The sequence below is a fragment of the Anabrus simplex genome, chromosome X (genome assembly GCF_040414725.1).
Source record: "Anabrus simplex isolate iqAnaSimp1 chromosome X, ASM4041472v1, whole genome shotgun sequence".
Classification (NCBI taxonomy): domain Eukaryota; kingdom Metazoa; phylum Arthropoda; class Insecta; order Orthoptera; family Tettigoniidae; genus Anabrus; species Anabrus simplex.
In genome coordinates this window covers 104,079,598-104,103,148 of record NC_090279.1, presented here as the reverse complement: position 1 = coordinate 104,103,148, position 23,551 = coordinate 104,079,598, and the positions used below count along the sequence as shown (strand labels likewise).

Here is a 23,551-nt window from a genome sequence, read left to right as displayed (position 1 = left end):
AGGGGTAAGGCGTGGTTTCCGCTATGGCAGAGCTGAGGGGTGTGGGATGGTGGGAGGTTGCTGGAGAAGTAATGTAAACCACATCTTCATAAAATATTTTACACTCGTTTATAATACTCTGCTAAAAAAGGGTGCTGGCCAGGGCAGTTGTTTTACACCACATAGAGCAAGTTGTGTCACAGCAGCTGTATCTGGACGTGCACTGTCCTGCTGAAAAAGAATGTTACCTTCCTGTCGAAGAAATGGCAGTAGCACTGGAAAAACAACCTGTGCAATGTAGCGAGCACTTGTGTTACGCTATCCACCAGAACACTAACTCTGACCGCAAATTGTAACTGATGACCCCCACATTATGAAGTCTGGGCACCGCCTGCGAGTGCATTCTGGAATAGGCCACTCGCCAGGTCTACGCCGTACATGTGTAAATCCATCACTTGCATACAGACCGAACATACTCTCATTACTGAAGACAACAGAGCACCATTCCCCTCTCCTGTCAACCTTTTCACGACACCAGAGTAGCCATGCTTGGCGGTGTTGTGGTGCCAGTGCTAGCCTGGTCAGACGCACACTTAATTATAAGTAATCCTGCTGCAAGCAGACTGTTCCCAATGGTCCTTGGTGACACAGCAGGTGCAACATGTGACCCGATTTCGTTCCTGGATGATGTTCGGTCGGACACCACTGCTCGCATCTTGACGTGCGTCTGAATTACGCGGACATCCGGAGCCTGGTCCATGCGTGCGGGAAATGTTCCACAGACCATTAATGAAAGCACCGACAGACCACAAATATACTGTGCCCAACATGTGCAGCAATCCGTCGATACGTCCACCCAGCTTCCCGCAGGCCCACAATACGACCCCGTTCAAATGGCTACAGTTGGTCAACAGGAGCACGTACTCAACGGCAGTGCATGGTAGTACACTGAACAGTTGTTGAAGATGTTGCACATTCTTTCTTCTCCCGGCAGAGTATATATGTGTGTGTGTGTGTTTGACTAGTCAATTTTATGGTTTGCATGGCTGAAGATGAACTCAACAGTGGTTGAAACTAGTACCATAATGTTTTAAGCATTTACATTATTACTTGAATTGTAAGTCATTCAATATGGATCATTCTGAAAATCATAGCTTAAGATAATCTTTTCATACCTGCCAACGACCAAAGGCCAGGAGATTTTGGTATGAAAAATCAGGAGATACAATTCAAAACTGCTCATTCTACATGTCTTGCACAATAGAGGAGTACTATGGTACATAATATAACACTTATCTCAAAACCAGACTGTTGCTATACAAGGCTAAAAATTACACATCTCTATTCCCTCACAGGAAGTATGTGAGTGAGATGATCGATCTCTGATAAGCCTTCTGAAAATAGTATGAACTCCTGCTCCACATGTGTGAATCACTTAGATATCATTATTACATAGGAAATGCATAGATTAATATATTGTATCACTTGCCCGTGCAATTATGTAAAGTGCAATGCTATTTTTATCAAGTCATGAATTAAAATTCGCCAGAATTGTCTCCAAATGGCTTCTAAAATCTCTAGAAAGTCGCTAATTTTGAAATTCTGTCACTAAATTACTAAAAAGGACTCCAAATCCAGTGACTGGTCTCTAGAATTGACTAGACTGATGTAAAGGAGAACAATAAAACTGATTTCCACCTATTCAATACATTAAAAGGAATTATAAAATTAGGATCTCATCCTTATTTTATTGCTTAATTGTTAAAACATAGGAAATGTTTCGTTCATATTTGGAATATCTTCAGCTATAAATATTCTTACAAGGCTAAACCGGTAACATTATTCTAGAACTTACACTTATGGTTTGCCGCTAACAAACTTATCCATAATAAACTTGAAAAAACCTCTTAAATATAAAGCGTTTATATTATTTACATATTTTACGCCCACATTGGAGCAATTAAATCAATACATTTGAGTTAATTTCTTCTTTTTCTTCTCCCAGAACTTTCTCATCTTCTCCGACCTGGAAGCCCTTTGTGTGTCCGATATAGTATATTGTTTCCGTTCAACTGTTTTTAGTTTGAGACTTATGCTTTTGTTCTTCCAAATCCTCTTCTCTTTTCTGTCCTTGATTTGTTGCCGAGTTATACCCAATTCTTTCAAATCATCCTGAACTTCTTTGAACCAATTATTATTGATTTTATTTTTCAAAAAGTAATCAAATAGTTGTTTCAATATCTTGGTGTCTGGTAATCTTGATATGTGACAGAAAAAGGAAATTATTCTTTTACGCATTGTAGATATTATTGATTCACATTCACGATAGACAATGTTGTTAGGCAACAATCTTCACTGTCCATCAACTTGGTGTTTTTTCTTCTTGTTTCGTATAGGCCAGCTAAGGACCACGACATTCAACTATTGCATTTTGGAATGGGCTTTGATGTTTGCCCAGTAGTCGCGCATCCTCAGGCTGTGTTGCTCCTTCCTTTCCTTTGTCCAAAGGGCGCCAGTCTTCTTTGTTGGTAGTCTGTCCTGGAACTTCTTATGTTTAAGCATCTTCCCGAGTGCTGTCGGATCCTTTAAGATTCCTTCTGTTATTCCCAGTTCCTGTAGATCTTGATCCACTTCGATCAACCATGGTGACTTGGTCTTCCTATTTTGCCAGTAGCTGAGAATCCGGTTGGTCAACCTGGTAGGATGCATCCGGTAGACGTGCCCATAGAATGCTAGGCATCCTTTTCTTGCTACAATCGTTATTCTTTCACAGTACTTGTAGAGCTCTTGGTTAGGTGGTCTTTTATAACTGCCCCCTTCCTTGAATGGCCCCAGTATCTTCCTCATCTTTCTTTCCTGGATTTCAAGTTTTTCCACAAGTCCCTTCCTGCTGAATGTTAAACATTCTGAAGCATATAAGGCTTCAGGACGGATGACTGTCTGGTAGTGCTTCATCTTAGTATTACGAGAGAGAGACTTTTTATTATAGGTATTCTTGGTCAGTTGGTGGGCCATTTCAAGCTTGTTAACACGAGTTGACAAAGCTGTTCCTTCAGAGAGATTGTATTCCAACCATTCTCCCAAGTACTTAAACCTGTTGGTTTTCCTGATCTCTCCCTGTTCCAGATGTAACGTACAAGGAGATTCACCGATGTTCGTGATGAATTGTGTTTTTCGAGAGACAGATGTAGCCCAACCTTTGCTGCTTGTTGTCCGAGAACGTTTAGTTGTTTCACTGAAGTTTCTATTGAATTAGATATAAGGGCCAGGTCATCGGCATACGCCAGACAATTTACGCCAGACAGTCAACACTGAGCTCATTGCGCTTATGTCCCAAATAAATGCCACTTGGAATCTCCATTCTAGCTAACTCCTTTCGCCACTCTCTTATTACTTTTCCCAAGGCACAGTCTCACTCCTGATTTAAATTCAAAACTTTCTGATATGGTTCCTCTGAACTTTACTCGTGACCTGGTGTTGCTTAAAGTCTGTTTGATTAGGTTATGGGTCTTCTCATCAAGTCCTAGTTCCTGCAAAATCTTCATAAGAGTAGGTCTGTCTACTGAGTCATACGCCTTTGTAAAGTCGACAAAAATGACAATGTATATCTTACCGGCCATTTTTGCTTGATGTAATACTGATTGTAGATTGAGTATCTGTTCTGTGGGTCTAGTTGAGGTTCGGCTCTATTTAATAAGGCTTTAGAGAAAATTTTGTATGTGACAGGTACCAATGAGATTCCTCGATAATTATTGATGTGCAAGGGATGAATCAATGCAGTAGTACAGTCACTAGGTAATGTTTCGGTCTCCCAGGTGTTTTGTAGAATTTCTGTCAGCTTGCTTACAGTCTTGTCTCCAGCCAGCTTTCATAGTTCGGCTACTATTGAATCTTCTCCAGATGCTTTGTTGTTTTTCAGAGACTGGATGATTTGTATTACTTCTTTGGATGGTGGTTGCGAGTTTGGTTGCTTGATGTTGTCTTGGTAAGTAAAAAAGGTATCAGGTGATTCACAATTAAGGAGATCCTCGAAGTATTTGGCGAGAAGGTGGCAATTGTCAGTGTCATTATAGGCTAATCTTCCCATCTGGTCCACGGAAATGGAGACTGGGTGGACTGTAGTGATGAAGGTTCCGTTTAAAGCCTCTGAAAAAGTTTCTGGTGTTGTTCTTAAAGTCATCATCCAACTGCGCCAATTAGTCTTTTGTGAATTTCCGTTTCACTTGTCTGATGATATTGGCAGTTATCTTCCGTTGCTCTATGAACTTCTCTCTGTTGTCTTGTGTCTTCCACAAGTTCCACTTCAACCAGGCCATCTGCCTCTGCATTACCGCTTCTTCACATCTAGCTGTCCACCAGGCATGCTGCTTCTGTTTTAGTAATGGCGCAGTCTCTGTTGCTACTTTCACTAGATTTTCCCTCAATTCATCCCAATCTCTCCATTGGATTCTTTCCAGTTTCTCTGTAAACTGTTTGCAAGTTGCAAGTTTTTCTAAATCAAACTTAGTAACTTTAACTGACTTGGTTCTTTTAGTATTCCTAGGTAGAAATTTCAGCTTTATTTTGGAGAGGTAGTGGTCGGAGTACAAATTTGCTCCTCGTAAGACTCTTACATTCTGGATCTCTCTATAGGCTTTCCTTGCAATGGCAACATGATCTATCTGAAATTCCCCTAAGAGGTTGTTGGGTGACGTCCAGGTCTTCTGTTTCCTTGGTAGTCTCTTAAAGGCCATTGACTTCATTACCCGGTTGAAGGCTTTGCAGAGTCCCACTAGACACTCCCCATTTCTATTTGTTCGTAAGTGAGCTGGGTATTCTCCCACAATGTTCCTAAATTTGCGCTCTTTCCTTAACGGTGCGTTGAAGTCCCCGAGTAGAATGATTGTATGACGTTCTGGGACTTTGCTGATGATATCCTCTAGTTCTTCCCAAAATTTGTCGGTACTTTCAGGGTTACGTTTATTGTCCTCATTGATAGGTGCGTGAACATTTACTGCAGTGTAGAGCTTGTTTGTGCACCGGAAGGTTAGAAGGGACACTCGACTATTGGGCGAGTTGAAGTCAATTACCAAGTTCAGTATCTTATGGCTTACAATGAACCCAGTCCCCAGGTGAGGCACATTCTTCATTCTCCTGCGAATCAAAGGCATGCTCATCTGTATACCTGGTTTCCTGTATTGCTGTGAGTAGTATCTTGTGGCGAGTCAAAGTGTCAGTTAAATGCTTCAGTTTGCCTAGCTTAAGTAGTGAGTTGATGTTCAATGTGGCAAAATAGTTCTGTTCCTTGTACCGGATCTTATTGCTAGTAGTTCCAGGACGCTCCTACTCGTCCTCAAAGCATGTTGGTGTAGGCTCCCCAGAATCCGAAGGCCTACTAACACTGCCAAAGGCGGAGGTGGATTTGATACCACCTGAGGTAGTTACTTCCGTGAGTTTGTCCTCCATGCTTTAGTTGAAAATTGTCTTAGGAGACCAGAGGTTAAAACTCTGATCGAGATACTACCAAGGTTGTGAGCTCCGGTAGGTTCATTTAGGGTTTTCTCCCTTAGACTGGTTGCCTTCCCAGGCTTACAACGGAGACCAATCTTCCCCACAGCGGTTCTTCCGCCTTCCTTGCCGTTAGATGATGTAAACCATCTTCGTCCGCCTCAGAAGCCGTTGACCGTTTTTCACTTTAGTTTATTATATTTTCACAGACCACCAAGATGGCTCCCAGCAGTAGACTAGGATCTGTTGCCTTAGAAACGCCTTAATGGAAGAGTGCAGTTATACATCTAGTTATTAGTATCTATGGAGTTAGTGTTTTTTTTTAAATAATTGTTCTAAGAATTCTTCTATCAGTTTTCTGTAATTTGTCTGTTTTACATTTAATTTGAATAAAGTTTCACTAGCATATGTTGCCTCTGGTTTAACTATGGAATTATAGTGTTTCAGCTTAGCATTTATCGAAAGAGATTTTTTTTTATTTATAGGTTGGCCAGGTAAGTCTTTGTGCTTGTTCAAATTTAGTTGTTCTGTGTTCTATTGCTTCTTTTTCATTTGTGTTCCATGTTATTATTTCTCCACGATATTTGAATTTTTGAACAATTTTAATCTCTTTATTACTGTTCAGTTGAATAACTGGTAAATCAATTTTAAAAGTTGGCATAATTTCTGTTTTTCAAATGAAATTTGTAATCCCATTGTTTTCCTAAGATTTCTAGTTGTTCGATTTGAAATTTAGCCTCTTCTATTGTATTTGCACGTAATGTTAAATCGTCCACAAAAGCAAGGCAGTTGAGTTTAATATTTCTACCGATCTTTATAGTTGGTTGGCATGTCTTGTTCCATTCACGCATAACCTTCTCCAAGGCACAATTAAATAACAATGGTGAAAGTCTGTCTCCTTGTCGAAGTCCAGTTCTTATAGTGAATAATTCTGATAATTCACCTCTAAATTTAACTTTTGCCTTCGTATTTTTAAAAGTCATACTAATGACGTTAACAAGTTTTTGGTCTAAACCAAATTCTTTAAGGCTTTTTAATAATGATTCACGATAAATACTGTTGTATGCTTTTTTAAAATCTACAAAAGTGATGACTAGACCCTTATTTCGAACTCTTTGGTGCTTCATTATCCATTTTAAACTAATGATTTGATCTGGACAGCTTCTACCTGGTCGAAATCCTCCCTGATATTCTCCAAGTTCTTGGATTCTTGTGTACATAATCTTGGATAAAATCTTGTACGTAATATCAAGCAAGGATATCCCCCGATAATTATTTGGATCGGAGCGATCACCTTTCTTATGCAGCGGGTGGATTATCGCTGTATTCCATTCCTCGGGAAGCATCTCAGTGTTCCAAATATCAATGATGTATTTATGTAGGTTTTGAATAGTCTGATCATTAGCATTCTTCCAGATTTCTGCTATTATTTGATTCTCTCCTGCTGCTTTGTAGTTTTTAAGTGCATTAATTGCTGTTTTCACTTCATTGTAAACAGGTGGTATAATGTTTCGTAATGGAGTTTTATTTTTTGGGTTAGGGTCAAATTCTAAATGTTCCACAGGATCCTCACAATTAAGTAACTCTTTAAAGTATTCTGCAAGATTGTTAGCATTATCTTATTGTGTGCCATTTTTCCATTTTTATTTCTTAACATAAGTGTGGGAGGGGTAAACTTAGATTGATATTGTTTGAATGTTTGGAATAGTCTCTTGTTTTATGCTGATTGAATGTTTCCTCTATAGTGTTAAGCATTTCCTTTTGATAATTTCTTTTAATTGTCCTCATTTCTTTAGCTGTTTGTCTTCTGGCATTAATTAGTTCTTCTCGAGATTTTCCTGTTTTCTTCTGTTGATCATTTAACCATGCCTTGTGCCTTGCTTGAATTGCTTTGTCACATTCCCCGTTCCACCACGCATGTTTCTTTCTCCTTTTAATTGGAGCGATTTCTTCAGCTATGGTTTTAAGTTTGTTGATCATCGTCTCTAATTTGTCATTTAAAGGTGTTTTGGATCTCTCTAAATATATTTTATTATTTATTAAGTAACTGGGATCATAATTTCTTCTTGATATGAGATGATTACGTTTGTGTTTCCTTTTTGGTGTTAACTTGATTTCTGTTTTTGAGATATAATGATCCGAGTCAATGTCTACCCCACGGAGGACTCTGAAATTATAAATTTCTTTATGATAATCTTTATCCATTGCAACATGATCAATCTGAAACTCTCCCAATTTTACGTTAGGGCATTTCCATGTCATAAGTTTATGTGGTCGCCTCATGAATCTGGTGGTTTCCAAAATGAGTCCATGATCTGCACAAAGTTCAATTAATCTTTGGCCATTTTTGTTCGTTAATATAATTAAGTCTTATGAAAAACAACTTGCTTATCGCCAAAACTTGACTGTCACCATTTGATTGAGTCCTTGCTTACGTCTGTAGGATTGCCCTACACTGGTGAAGTCTACAAGCAATTCAGGAATTTGAAAATTTGGACGTTAAATATTTAAAGTACGACAAAATTCATACCTATAATCAACAGTGTGCATCAATTTTGTCATTTTACGGACGAAATGAATAATATTCACGCCTAAACTCAGCTGTTTTGAGAGTGTTAGATTTCATTTCCATATGGTATGTGTAAGGTAGCAGGTAGGGACCCTCTGCGGAGGCAGCCCTATCCAGGGAGTGGCGCCCCTGCCTTATGTGAGTCCCAGAGCACACTCACCCGGTGTGTACCACGGGTGAAGACCTCAACGGCAGTGAAGGCGGAGATGAAGATCATTGGTACGGCGGAACTGGCGGAAGAGGCATCCTTGCTTTTTGGGATAGTTGGTGTCAGGTCAGAATATATTCTGCTATCGTATGCGACAGTAGACTGTACTACCTGCGACTGTCTGGCCGAGGGTCTGGCGGCCGATACCAAACCAGGCAAACTAAGGGAAAACCAATAGCTGCGAGCAGAGGAGTTTTCCCTTAGAAGATTGGATAATATGAGACCTTTGTGTGGGAAATAACACAAATTCATCAGCTGCTGCCTTGCAGTGAGGCAGGGGACTGCCAAAGGCTAAGGGAGACCACCCTGAAAGAAAATCCTCTAGTACGTTAGGCCTAGCAAGTCAGTACAGGAGTACAATGCAGTTGCTTTCAAAATGAAAACGAGCCTCGGAAAGAAACATATTCTGAATGTCGACAATACTTCAAGTACTCTTGGAACTAATGACGACGTCATGTCCGATGTTCATTCAAGATGCTCGAGAAGACCCGATCATAGAAACAAGCTTCGGATTGGAATCTTAAACATTATGACTGTAACAGGAAAATGCAACAAAATCACGGATTTAATGAACCGTAGACATATTCACATCCTAGGGCTAAGTGAAACCAAATGGAAAGGTTGCAACACAAGAATGTTAGAGGACGGATATAAATTATACTGGAGTGGTAATCCTGCAGTGGCGAGGAATGGAGTTGGTTTTATACTCCATAAAGACATTGATAGTGTAACAGATGTCTCCATCAATGAGAGATTAATCAAAGCTAAAATATACCTAAATGGAGAAACTCAAACTGTAATCGAAGTTTATGCTCCCCAGCAGGGTTGTAGCGATGACCAAAAAGCAAGCTTTCTAGAAAAACTAGAGGACATCATTGATGAAGAGAACATAATGATAATTGGGGATTTTAATGCCCAGGTAGGAACTGATAGGTCAGGTTATGAAGGCATTATTGGTCCATATGGATTTGGTAATAGAAATGAGGAGGGTGAACTTCTGCTTGATCTATGTACACGAAACCAACTTCTGGTGAAGAACTCGTGGTTTCAGAAACGGGATAGCCACAAGGTAACGAGATACAGTTGGGATGGTCAGTATAGATCAGTGATAGACCTTATCATAACAGATAGGTCAAGTGGAGAAAAGGTGCATGATGTAAAAGTGATACCTAGTGAGAGCCTTGATAGTGACCATAGACTCCTCATTGCAGACCTAAAAGTCACCAAACCTATTATTAAAGTAGACAAGAAGAAAAAACCACGAATTAAAGACTGGAAATTGAAAGATGTGGAAGTCAAACAGCAGTTTCAAGAGGAAATCAGAGCTAAAATACCAATAACAGACACAAAGAAATGTAATGAAGAATGGAATGATTTTAAGGAAAGTCTGGTTGGTAGTGCAGGTAAAATATGTGGAAGAACAAGCAGAAGAGTGAGAGAGAAAAGAACATCTTGGTGGAATGATAAAGTGAAAGAAGCCATAATGAAAAGGAATAAAGCCAAAAAACTTCTTGATGTGGCTAAGTCTGACAGAAGAATCAACAGTGACCAAATAGACAACAATAAATTGGAAGAGATAGCAAAGGAATATATATACAGAAAGTTGGAAGTAAAGAGAATTGTATGGGAAGAAAAAGAGAAAAGTTGGAAAGAATTTACAACTAAACTGGAAGAAGACAGTAAAGGGAATATGAAAATTATTTATGGAATAGTAAAAAATAAAAGATCAGATAAAGAAGTCCAGCTCTGGAGACAGCAGATGGGAATATAGTTCGCAATATGAAAGATATCACGGATACAATGGGGCAGTATTTTGACAAGCTCCTAAATGGCCCTAAAGAGATCTCTGTTGAGGATGTAGGACAGAAAACAATAGAGGAAGATATCCCAATTACATGGACAGAAGTAGAGCAAGCTCTCCACAGGATGAGAAGTGGTAAGTCAGCAGGAGCTGATGAAATTACAGCTGACATGATGAAAAATGAAATGGCGTATGGCTTTTAGTGCCGAGAGTGTCCGAAGACAAGTTCGGCTCGCCAGGTGCAGGTCTTTCTATTCGACACCCGTAGGTGACCTGCGCGTCGTGATGAGGATGAAATGATGATGAAGACAGCACATACACCCAGCCCCCGTGTCATTGGAATTAACCAATTAAGGTTAAAATCCCCGACCCGGCCGGGAATCGAACCCGGGACCCTCTGAACTGAAGGCCAGTACGCTGACCGGTCAGCCAACGAGTCGGACAGCTGACATGATTAAAGCTGCTGGTCCACCAGGAATACAGTGGCTGTATACAGTTCTCAGAACAATATGAAAGGATAATGAAATACCTGAAGATTGGACAAAAGGGGTGATAGTTCCTATCTTTAAGAAAGGGAGTAGAAGGAAAAGTGAAAATTACAGAGGCATTACCCTCCTATCACACGGCCTTAAAATTATGGAGAAGATCATTGAAGCCAGAGTAAGGGATATACTAGAGCCTATCTTAGAAGAGGAACAACATGGCTTTAGGCTGGAAGAAGCACAACAGATCTGATATTTGCTTTGAGGATGTTGGCAGAGAAACACTGGGAAAGAGGAAAATACCTAATTATTGTGTTTATGGACCTTGAAAAGGCGTATGATAATGTTCCTAGATCAACTATTAGGAAAAGTCTTAGAAAACTTGGTGTACCGGAGTACCTTATTAGGAAGATCCAAATGCTATATAGTAATTGTAAAAGCTGTGTCAGAATTGGAGATGGTCACTCTGAATGGTTCAATACAACCAAAGGAGTACAACAGGGAAGTGCCTTGTCACCACTTCTATTCATAGCAGTTATGAATACTATTTTAAAGGAACTAAAAGGAAAAGGTAATAAAGATCTTCAGGCTCTGGTGTTTGCAGACGATGTGACAATATGGGATGAAACAGAGGAGGGAGTGCAAAATAATCTGAATGCATGGTGTAAGAAGTTTGATGATTATGGAATGAAATTGAACCCATCAAAAACAGTAGCATTAAAAATCAGTAGACATTATACAGAATGCAACATAAAAATACAGGACCACCAAGTTGAAGTAGTACACCAATTCAGTTATTTAGGAAGCGTAATCGCTAGTAATAACAGAGCTGAGAGAGAAATAACAGAGTAACCAAAGGATCTAACTTTTACAGCATCGTTAGACACCTACTATGGGATCAGAAAGTCCCACAAAGAACAAAAATGACCCTGTACAAGCCATATTTCATTCCTATCCTTACATATTCTCTGGAAACCTGCACACTAACATCAAAGGATTATAGTAGGATTCAAGCCTGTGAAATGAAATTTCTTAGAACTGCCCTCCAAAAGACCCGACTTGATCATGTGAAAAATGAGATCCGATCTAACCTAGGTCTAAATGAATCGATGGAGGACAGACTTAGGTCGTCTAGACTTAAATGGTTTGGGCATGTTAAACGAATGAATAGCACATGGTTACCATGTGCTTATTTGGAAGAGAGAATAACTGGTAGAAGACCAGCTGGAAGACCAAGAAGAAGATGGATGGACCAACTGAGGGAAGACGTGGAGAGAAGAGGATGGAATTGGGAATCTGTCTTGGACAACGAAATGTTTTTGAATAGGCAACTTTGGAAGACGCTCATTTTCAAACACCCTACCCGGCTCGCTGGAAGGGCAAACCGATGATGATGGTGGTACGTGTGGAAAGCTCACGCCAATTGTAACAAAATGTCTTAAAATTATTTGTTGAAATACACATTAAGACATTCAGCAATTTTAACAGATTGTAAATGTATTTATACAGAGACTAACTAATGGCATTGTATTTTAAATATTAGAATAAGGTTTTAAGGTTTCAAACTCAACAAATAGTCAAATTGTTTTTAATAAGACAACGTAATATATAAATGCTTTATAGTTAAGAGGTTTTTAAAAGTTTATTATAGATAAGTTTGTTAACGGTAAACCATAAGCGTAACTTTTAGAATAATGTTACCGGTTTAACCTTGTAAGAATATTTATAGCTGAAGATGTTCCAAATATAAATGAAACATGTCCTATGTTTTAACAAGTAAGCAATAAAATAAGGATGAGATTATAATTTTATAATTGCTTTCTATGTACTGAATAGGTGGAAATCAAAGTTTTATTGTTCTCCTTTAACAGACTTTCAATACGGAAAAATGAGAATAGTCTCTTGCAATAGACTGATGTAGACGGACACAAAAATAGCAAGCGAGAACCAAAGATTGACAATCAACATACACGTCACGATATACAGGTTCCAATAAACATCGCATATACGCGAGCATTTCTTGTATTAATTAAATGTCGATATCTCATTTGAAAGGGGCCAATGAGCGAAGGACTTCTGGCCATTGGCATACAAAGCTAAAATGGCAGGATTTGAAAAAATGTTTGAAGTTCACAAAAAAGTAAGCTAAAATAGGGAGAAATAGAATAATCGGGAGGCGAGAAAAAAATGTCGAAAATCTGGAGTTTCCCGCCTAAATCGGGCGAGTTCGCAGGTATGTCTTTTGCATGACCGAGTAATTATGAGAAGCAGCTTGAAAATATTGTTTATGCAATTCCATTTTATGCTATCTAATGGAGACAACTGACAGCAGAAGAGACAAAACACACCAACTAACAACTGTTAGTGTAATGTTAATGCTGCTAAGTTTTAGACTATCACATATAATTTTAAAAAACCAGAAGATTGTGGAAACGTTTTACCCACAATGCCATGCTGAAAAATCACACTGACAGTACGAAGTAAGATCCATTCCACGTTTCAGTAATACATGACACTGTTCCAGAAAGTGTTTCAGAGAAAGAAAATATTCGATATAATAAAAACTTTGAACAAACGCTATGATTTATCGTAATGATTACAATACCCCTTTCAGACCATGTATGCACAATTGTGCAGGTCCATATTTTATTATGCCTGCGCGTATTTAACACTTTCTTGGTGCTAGACCGGACTGTAGTGCTTGTGTGGGACATGTAGCATGTATTTCAGTTGTTTTTAGTTAGCACTTGACCACCAGGGTGCAGGATGAAGAGTTTAAAAATACAGTCCATCGGCAAGTCCACCTATTCAATACAATCAGTACCACGTTATGTGGTCAATTAGACATAGAAAATCTATGCCCCTCTTCCTCTATCACATCGTTACAACACGCGAAGCAGGAACTCCAGACAGACAAACGCTGCTAATACAGTAAGATCGATATACATACGGCATATGAGTAAGTACCCACTTTACATAATACACAATTCTTGGACACTAACATACGATTTAAAAACACACGTCAAACACATCTTTTTTGTTCTTTTGCAGTGTCGGTATTTCTCCGAGTAATACTTGTGTTCTCGATAGTTAAATACGCCTACAGTCCGATTCGTTTGTGCCGATGTGATTACACTCTCAAGTTTGACAGTGTGCAAAACACAATTTGGGAAAGAGTCCTAGTGATTAATAAATGCAGGTACTCGAGGTACTCTGTCATCACACCGAAGTGAAAGGTGCGCCCACGGCCACGGGAGGCCGGCTCGTCCGCAGGTATCCAGCTATGTAATAGCCGTCCTAATGCTAGCGCTCTCCGGAGATGTACAACTGAACCCAGGTCCCAACCAAAGCAATCAAGGTATGATATTTTTCTATCAAAATGTGAGGAGTATGCGTAACTCGCTTGCTGACTTTAATGCTGGACTAAGTGAAGGGAACTATGACTGTATTTGTATCTATTAGTTTATTTATAACATATTTGCACTTGGAACTAGTTTCGACGCTGTTTGGCGTCATCATCAGCCAAAATGTGGGAAATAGGCTAGCATGTAGGCATTTATATTACACAAGGCGTTACATTAAACAATACACATCTTACAAGGAGATAAAAACAGGGACGAATATAGAAACAAATGAATCGTTGAGAAAACAAAAGTTATACATATTAAAAATAACCTTAACCACACATCTTGCAGTGCGAAAATATTCGTCTTGAATGATTCCTGAATACAAAACACACGCGCACACATTTCTGAAGAGCCAGCATGCAGGAAAAAGTAAAGTGAAACCTTAAGAGTTCTTCTGAGAAGAGTTCATCATTTTTTCTATGTTCCGACTAACTAATGAAGTCTCCCTTGAATTCCTGATAAACACACACAAGAGGAAATTCTCCTTCACTCTCAACAATAGCTTTAAAGACCAACGGTAAATTTCATTTTAAATATTGTGCAGAGATGTGAAAGCATGATCTTGAAACATGATATAACTTCTTCATTTAACCCAATTTTTTTACACAAGGTGTTACATTAAACAATACACATCTTACGAGGAGATAAAAACAGGGACGAATGTAGAAACAAATGCATCGTTGAGAAAGCAAAAGTTATACATATTAAAAATAAGCTTAACCACACATCTTGCAGTGCGAAAATATTTGCCTTGAATGATTCCTGAATACAAAACGCACGCGCACACACTTCTGAAGAGCCAGCAGGCAGGAAAAAGTAAGGTGAAACCTTAAGAGTTCTTCTGAGAAGAGTTCATTTTTTCTATGTTCCGACTAACTAATGAAGTCTCCCTCGAGTTCCTGATAAACATACACAACAGGAAATTCTCCTTCACTCTCAACAATAGCTATAAAAGACCAACGGTAAATTGTATTTTAAATACTGTGCAGAGATGTGAAAGCATGATCTTGAACATGATATAACTTCTTCATTTAACCACCTTTGAAAGTCTCTCTCTATATTACATAGCTTCATTAACACCACCATTCTGTAGATGCACAAAATAATCTTGTAATCTTCACGGGTCCGGTATTCAGCTCGACAAGAATATAAAATTGGTATTAAGGAATACGTTTTCTGAGAGTTTGGAGGTTGACTGTGCCAGTATTTGTGGTGTATTGTTGCAGCGTTACGTGTAGGGTGGGGGCAGGTTTCTATGATGTTTATTGCGGGACATGAGGCGGTAAAGCTATGGCGCGAGATGAAGAGGAACAGAGCGTGTTGGATAGTTTAGGTCTGGGGAGCGGCCATTGTTGGATTAGGAGGGGAGAGGGAAGGAGCGGTAGGGGAGGAGGAGTGGAAGGAGGGGAAGTATGGAGGGTGATGTGGTGAAAGTGTGTGGCGTGACAAAGTATTATGCATAATCTGAAAGACAGATCTGTTTTTCGGGATATTCATGTTTTTGAAAAATTCAATGAGAAAGTCGAATAGGATCTTTGGTTTCTCTGAGATATCATTTAAGTTTAGGTTGGGATTGAAATATTGGTCTAAATGAATATAGAGGTTTTCAGTGACGTCTAGGAAAGAACCTTTGTTTAGAATATCTAATACCTCAAGATCTTGATTTATTTCAGTAAAGTTGTGCTTAAATTCTTTTATATGTAGGCCGACCGCGGAAAAACGGTTGTGTTTTATGGCACTGACAAGTTCTGCATATCTGATTTTAAAGCTGCGTCCTGTTTGCCCTAGGTAAGAACTTTTGCAGTCTTGGCAAGAAAACCTATATACACCTGATTTAGAAAAAGGACTACTTTTATTTATTGATGAAGAGTTGTGTAGGATCTCAGTGCTTCTATTGTTAGTACAAAAGGCTATTTTAACGTTGTGTTTTTTAAGAACGTTAGTGACGCAAATTTCTTTATTGAAGGTAAATGTGGAAAATGTGGCAGTGCTAGTATTGTCTTTTATTAGGGTGGTTTTTGGGCGGTGTCTGAATTTATTGATTATTCTTTCAATAAAGGATTCATTATATCCATTGAATTTTGCTGTAGAGCGAATGGTGTTCAATTCTTTATTTAAGTTTTTTCTTGACATCGGAATTTTGAATGCTTGGTCTACTAAGCTATTATATGTAGCCGCTTTGTGTGTTTGGGGGTGTAGTGAGTCATTTCTTATAGTAGTGGCCGTTTGAGTGGGCTTTCTATAGATACTATAAGTGAACGAAGAGGGGTGCCTATTGATTGTTAGGTCTAGGAAGTTGATGGAGTTGTTTATTTCTGATTCTAAGGTAAATTTAATGTCATGATCAATGTTATTAAGGTTTTTGAGGGTGGATGGCGCATCTATGGAGCGTTCATCTAGGATTATAAATGTGTCATCTACGTACCTAGCCCAGAATTGGATATTAGCAAATTTGATGTTACTGTCGATGGCGGTGTGCTCTAGGAAATCAAGGTAGATCTCTGCTAAAATTCCTGAGGCTGGTGAACCCATAGCCAAACCATCTTGTTTGTAAATGATGTTATCGAATGTGAAGTAGTTATTGTTAATTAGTAATCTTAATATGGTCATAAAGTCTTGAACTTCTAGTTTACCTAGTTGATTGTTAGCAAGTAAGTTCTTTTCGAGAGTTGGTTTTTATACTGGGATACATGTTGACTATATCAAAGGAGTGCATTGAATGATATGGTTGAAGCTTGAAACTGTTTAGTTTGTTCACTAATTCTACAGTGTTCCTGATGGATTTATTTGATGAGAATTTATAATGGTTATTAAGAAATTGTTGGATAAATTGAGATAATTTATACAAGGGGCTTGGTCTGTAGTTTATTATGGGTCGAATAGGGACACCGGTTTTGTGGATTTTGGGTAGTGCTTTAGCTGTTGGTAGGCCTGGGTTCATAGTAATTAACTTTTGTTTTTCTTGCTCTTACTTTTCCCTGCCTGCTGGCTCTTCAGAAGTGTGTGCGCGTGCGTTTTGTATTCAGGAATCATTCTAGGCAAATATTTTCGCACTGCAAGATGTGTGGTTAAGCTTATTTTTAATATGTATAACTTTTGCTTTCTCAACGATGCATTTGTTTCTACATTCGTCCCTGTTTTTATCTCCTCGTAAGATGTGTATTGTTTAATGTAACACCTTGTGTAAAAAATTGGGTTAAATGAAGAAGTTATATCATGTTTCAAGATCATGCTTTTATGTCTCTGCACAATATTTAAAATGAAATTTACCGTTGGTCTTTATAGCTATTGTTGAGAGTGAAGGAGAATTTCCTGTTGTGTATGTTTATCAGGAACTCAAGGGAGACTTCATTAGTTAGTCGGAACATAGAAAAAATGATGAACTCTTCTCAGAAGAACTCTTAAGGTTTCACTTTACTTTTTCCTGCATGCTGGCTCTTCAGAAATGTGCGCGCGTGTGTTTTGTATTCAGGAATCATTCAAGACGAATATTTTTGCACTGCAAGATGTGTGGTTAAGGTTATTTTTTATATGTATAACTTTTGTTTTCTCAACGATTCATTTGTTTCTATATTCGTCCCTGTTTTTATCTCCTTGTAAGATGTGTATTGTTTAATGTAACGCCTTGTGTAATATAAATGCCTACATGCTAGCCTATTTCCCACATTTTGGCTGATGACGCCAAACAGCGTCGAAACTAGTTCCAAGTGCAAATATATGTTATAAATAAACTATAACATTTTTGAATTGAAAAGGTGGACCCTTTTAAGTTTTCCTATCTTCCATTCTCAGTTCAATACGGACAAAAATGAAATTCTTAGATTTAAATGTATTTGTATCAGCCAAAGTTGGCTTAACGAAACCGTAGTTGATACTGAAATATTAACGGACAGTTACATTGTATTCCGTAAGGACAGAAACTCCGTTAACACTGTAAAACTGGATGGCGGAGGTGTTTTACTAGCTGTGAAGTCTGATCTTGGACCAGTGTCAAAGCCTGAGCTTGCTGGGAATTGGGAGTGTCAAGTAGTGAAAGTCAACCCTCAACCCGGTCGTGCTGTCTTCATTGTGTGTTGCTACCTGCCTCCAGATGAAGTGAACGATCGGCTTAGCGACCTACGTCAAACAGTGGGAAACATTACATCTGTTCTCAACTCACAGGACACCGTTGATTTTAACTTCAGCCAATTAGCTTGGAAAACTGATGAGTCGTCGAAAGAACAAGACATTATTAAACAGAGAAGCGAGGAGGTATTCTTATTTCTAGAAATTATTAATGAATTCTATCTCAGTCAGATTTGTGATTTCCCTACTAGGAATGATAATTTTCAAGACTTAATTTTAGTCTCAAACGAATTACTTCAAAGTGGAGAGTGCGTCAAAACTGAAAATGTAATTCACTCTGATGACCAAGCCATCGAAATCTTTCTGCCTATGCCAAGGACATTTCGCTTCAAAGCGCAACAAAATCATATTTGCATGGAAGAAAGCTGATTTTTCTTTTATGAGGGACCTTTTTATCCCTGTGCCCCTGGAATATGATTAAAGAGTCCCACCCTGTGGATGAAGCTGTGAGCACTTTTTATGACTTACTATATGCGGACATAAAAGACAGCGTACCATTTCGAAAAATTATCAGAAAATATCCTTCTTGGTACGACTCAGAACTAATCCAGAAACTGAGGGAAAAAGAAAGGGCGAGAAGGAAATACAAAAGATCAGGCTAAGAGTGCGACTATGTGCAGTTTTCCACATTACGAAGTGAATGTAAAAATCTGCAGCGTGCTAAGTACAGGGACTACATTAGGTTGGTAGAAGATGACGTCATCACAAGCCCAAAGCGCTTTTGGAATTTCATTAATAATAAAAGAAAATCTTCCCGTCTGCCTCCCACTATGCTAATAAACGGAACTGAAATCCATGAAAAAAGATAAAATTCTAAACATATTTGCGCAAACTTTCGCAAAGTACCATTCTCCTGCCGAGCCCTGCAACTCAACTTTTTCTCCCCCATTTTCAATAGATCCAGTGCCTATTCAAACTTCTGTGGCAGAAGTGACATGTATCCTGTCATCGGTTGATATCAGCAAATCATGTGGGCCTGACGAGAAACCTGGCACCGTCCTCCGTGAATGTGCTTCCCAACTGGCAATTCCACTATGTGAAATTATAAACAAATCATTTAAGAGTGGGTGTTTTCCAGCTGAGTGGGAAAAGTGTTACGTAATCCCTATCTTTAAGAAAGGTGATAAGGTGTTGTTCGATAATTATAGACCAGTAGTGCTGCTCTCACTTTTATCGAGGGTGGCGGAGAAAGTCGTATATAATCGCCTGTATAACTCTTTTAGTCAGCACATAGACCCATCACAGCATGGATTTGTTAAAGGCAGGTCAGCGGTTACCAATCTGGCAGTTTATTTATCTTCAATTTCCGATGCATTGGACAAAGGTAAACAGGTTGATGTGATATATACTGATTTCTTCAAAGCCTTCGACTCTTTACAACACAAAGCCTTGTTGAGAAAGTTGTCAGCGTAAGGAGTGCCCGGGAGTATTTTTGAGTGGCTAAAGAGCTACTTGACAAAACAAATATGTTATGTCAAGTCTGAGGGTTTCATCTCTAACCCCTATGAACCTTCATCTGGCATCTCACAGGGATCACTGTTAGGGCCTCCTATTTGTTTTGTTCCTAAATGACATTACTACGGTTGTTCAGAGCAGTGAATGTCTCTTGTACGCAGATGACTTGAAACTATACAAAGTCATAGAAGAAGACAGTGATGGTGATTATCTACAAGAGGATCTGAAGCAAATATGCGATTGGTGTGATAAGTGGTCAAGTGTGGTGTCATGTCATTTACTCGGAAATTAACACCTATATTTTACAGATATAAAATCAGTGGATAAAGTTTAAATCGTGTGGAGGATTTTAAGGATCTAGGTGTAATACTGAGCAACAGGAATGGCTTATCCTTTGAGAAACACATCGATGGTATTATAAAGAAATCTTTCAGACTCCTGGGGTTTATCAAAAGGAATTGTAAAGATTTCAGTAATATTGCATGTGTCAAAAACTCTGTTTTGTTCCCTGGCGAGACCCTCAAGTATGGTTGTGAGGTGTGGCTCCCGTATCAGGAAGGCCACGTACACCATCTCGAGAGAGTACAGATAAGGTTCATGAAGTGGATTAGTTTCGTATTCCTGCGCATGCCACTCTCTTCAGGCAGGTATGAAGAATTTGTAAACATTCTTGGAATGAATACGCTGGCAATGCGCCGAAAATGTGCGAACGCAATGTTAGTGATTAAATGCTTGAAGAGTGAAGTGGACCGTCTGGCTATACTGGGGTCGATCCCACTTCATGTTCCAAGCAGATGAAAAAGGCAGAAATGTTCATTCCACCTGCCCAAATGTAGGATGGTTGCGCATGAAAATTTTTGGCTCATGCAAGCCCTTAGGAAAATAAATAAGCTGGAAGGGTCACTAGACATTTTCCACCACCCATCCACTGAAATTCGTAAAGTTCTTTTCAAGGATGGAACGTGATAATTTTGTAAATTATGTAAATAATCTGTACAAAACATGTATTTGTATGTATATTATTTAACTTATTTTCTATTTTATTTTATTATTTAATTTAATTTTTTTATTTTCTATTACATCATCTGTAATTGGGACATCCTGTAGGTGATAAATTCTATTCTATAACCACATTCTATTCATTGATGTTTCACATCTTCAAGGAGGACTACATTTTCACGTGAAAATCAAACGTAACCTGTCTAATACTCTGAGAAAACTCGTCTCAAAGCAGCTTCAACCAGCACACCAACGTCTGTTTGCAATGGTTATATCAGATAATATTTTAGACCAATCAAATGAATGAGGATAACATAACATTCGCCTTTTCTCTTAGCCAATCTTGTAATGTCGGAATATAAACAAGATTCACCCTCAAGTTTTCAACCATTTTGGTCTTTTGAAAACTTACGTTGACAACTACCCCAGCAAATATATGCTGACTTTTATAACGAAGAGGATCCACTTCAGTACCACACGTGTGCCGTTTTTAGAACTTTATATTGACACAAACTGTCTTAGACAATTTTTTAAATTAGTTTACAATAATTTGAGCATGTGTTGTACATGTCATGTCCGAGCAGCATATTTTATAACCACTATTCTGTAAAGTTAATATCATAGGAAATCATAGTTCAATTTATACAAATTATAATGTGTCATTGTCCTCTAAACAATGTTTGTTTTAAGATTAAATTAACCCTCCATCGGTCGCGCCGTATCCAGAAGGCGCCACCGCTAGTTTTTCACGCCCTACTTCACAGCGCATGAGTCTGGTGAACCTGGACTCACAGTATCTTCATAGCTCCCAGTGTCATACAATACAGTTGAGAAGTTGTCATTGTTGACAACATTAGTGTTGGGATACTGAACATTGGCGCCTACCGGATGCCACGTGACCTAAACCTTCCGTGTTTTTAGTATGGCCAGTAACCATCAGTTTTTCGATTTAAACAATCCTAGTGACTTGAAATTAATGCAGAGCTTACTTGCTGATAATTTTGACGAAGAGCAACAGAATGAAGAGTACCAGTGATACCGACGCTGAAGATCTTCCGGCTGAGAGCAGAGAACACAACTCCGATACTGAGGAAAGTGGAACAGAAGATGAAACTCTTCTCAGGGACATACTGTTTTATGCAAGGAAGGATGGAAACACAAAATGGGGTAAGCACCCTGAATTTAATCGTAGGAAGAAAACACTTCCATATAATTTGCTCACCAAACTGCTAGGAGTTATTGGTGATGCACGTCACATGAAAGATGAAGGCGAGTGTTGGAAATTGTTTATAACTGACAAAATGTTACATAATGCCGGTCGGTATACAAATCAGTATATAGAACACGTAAAAGGACATTTTCAAAGGGAAAGAGATGCGAAAGGGACTGATATTATTGAAATAAAGGCATTCTTAGGTCTTTTATATTTGGCTGGTACTTTACATGCAAACAAAATAATGCTCGAGGACTTGTGAGGCACACACGGCAATGGAGTGGAAAAATTCCGTCTTGTTATGGATTTTAGGACTTTATTGTTGCTGTTAACAATGGAAGTAAGAGTAAAATGAATGTCAACATTATTTAACTCAATTATGTCCAAACCAATCTGCAGGAAATGTATTTTTAAAACTAATAACACAACAGCGCCTCCTAGATGCCACGCGAATTATCGAGTCGAAATTAGAGTGCGACCGACGGAGGGTTAATATGGCTGATGATGCGCAATAAGAAAGGTGAAACATGTCCCCATAATATTTACATTTTCTATGTCTAATTGACCACATAACGTGGTACTGATTGTATTGAATAGGTGAAACAATAAATGTACTCCTTTTGTAAAATAAGCAAGATCGCTGTTTTCAAAACGGATCAAAAATGAGAGTGATGGTTTGTAAAGATGGCAGGAAGCAGTAATGCCAAGAGTAAGTATTTCTTTATTGCATTCATATTAAACTAGAAGCTTTACTGAATATTAGGATGTAATCAATGAAGTGTGTAAATTGGTTACTGAACATAAACAGTGAAGGTACAACATTGTACGTAATAGCACGAGGTTTTGTGTATTGATATGCACAATTGTAAGGGCTAGGTTTCCCTCAGACAATACATACAGGAGTGCTGGGTGCTGCCACCAAAAGGACTGTAAAAGCAGAACTCTTACTCAATGTACGAAATGTGATGCATAAGATATTAATAGTTTTAAATTGTTCCACACTGTACAATAGAACATTTCATCATGTACATATCTATATTCACATGCACTGGGCTGAATTTATTCACTCCTTAAAAGAAAAAAGGAAGAAGTCCTGACATGCACAATTGTGCGGGTGCTTTTTTCTCCGGTGTTAGATTTTACTTTGTGAAATAAACTATAAATATATGTATTTAAGGTCATTTTAGCCAGTTTTTGATATATAAATAAAAATTCACAGCTCCTGTTTTCTTTCAGGTCTGAAAAGGTTATAGTAAATTAAAGTAAGTGTTACACTGTCTTTGACTTTAAAAAGCACAAATATCTACAACTTTTAAAAAACAAACTTGCAATAACAATTGATCACAACTGAACTTACAGAAGCAACATTGGTGAACATCTTGAACACCATAACTATACAACTATAGCAAACACAAGGGAGAAAAACAGCCACTCTCTTTGAGTACTGTGATACTCATTTTCATTTTAAAGCCACCAATGAGATCAGGACTTCAGGCCACATGCTGGACTATGAGAGAAGACCTTCAACCACTCATAGTGACGAGTAGAACAAGGACAACTGGCATACAATGTGACCAAAACGAGGACTATCAGCAATGAAGCAACACCCAAAAACAGCGGGAGTCTCAAAACGTACTTTAACCCTTTCCCGCCCTTAGCGCCCGAATTTTCACTTTGCCTTCCGGTCCTTAGCGTCCGGCTGAAGTATCTGCACACTTACGCGAACTGTGATAGTTTTCTTCGACTTTGAAGTGTTTATGAGGCATTTATGAACACGCAGTACGATCTACAAGGCTTAGCAAATGAAAGAAGAGCGATAATCTGTC

The 23,551-nt window shown here is 38.6% G+C and overlaps 1 protein-coding gene across 1 annotated transcript in view; it reads right to left on the bottom strand.

Moving 5' to 3' along the window:
- Positions 1 to 23,551, bottom strand: part of Cdk1 (Cyclin-dependent kinase 1) — a 224,788-nt gene that overhangs the window by 3,261 nt on the left and 197,976 nt on the right. The window lies entirely within an intron of this gene.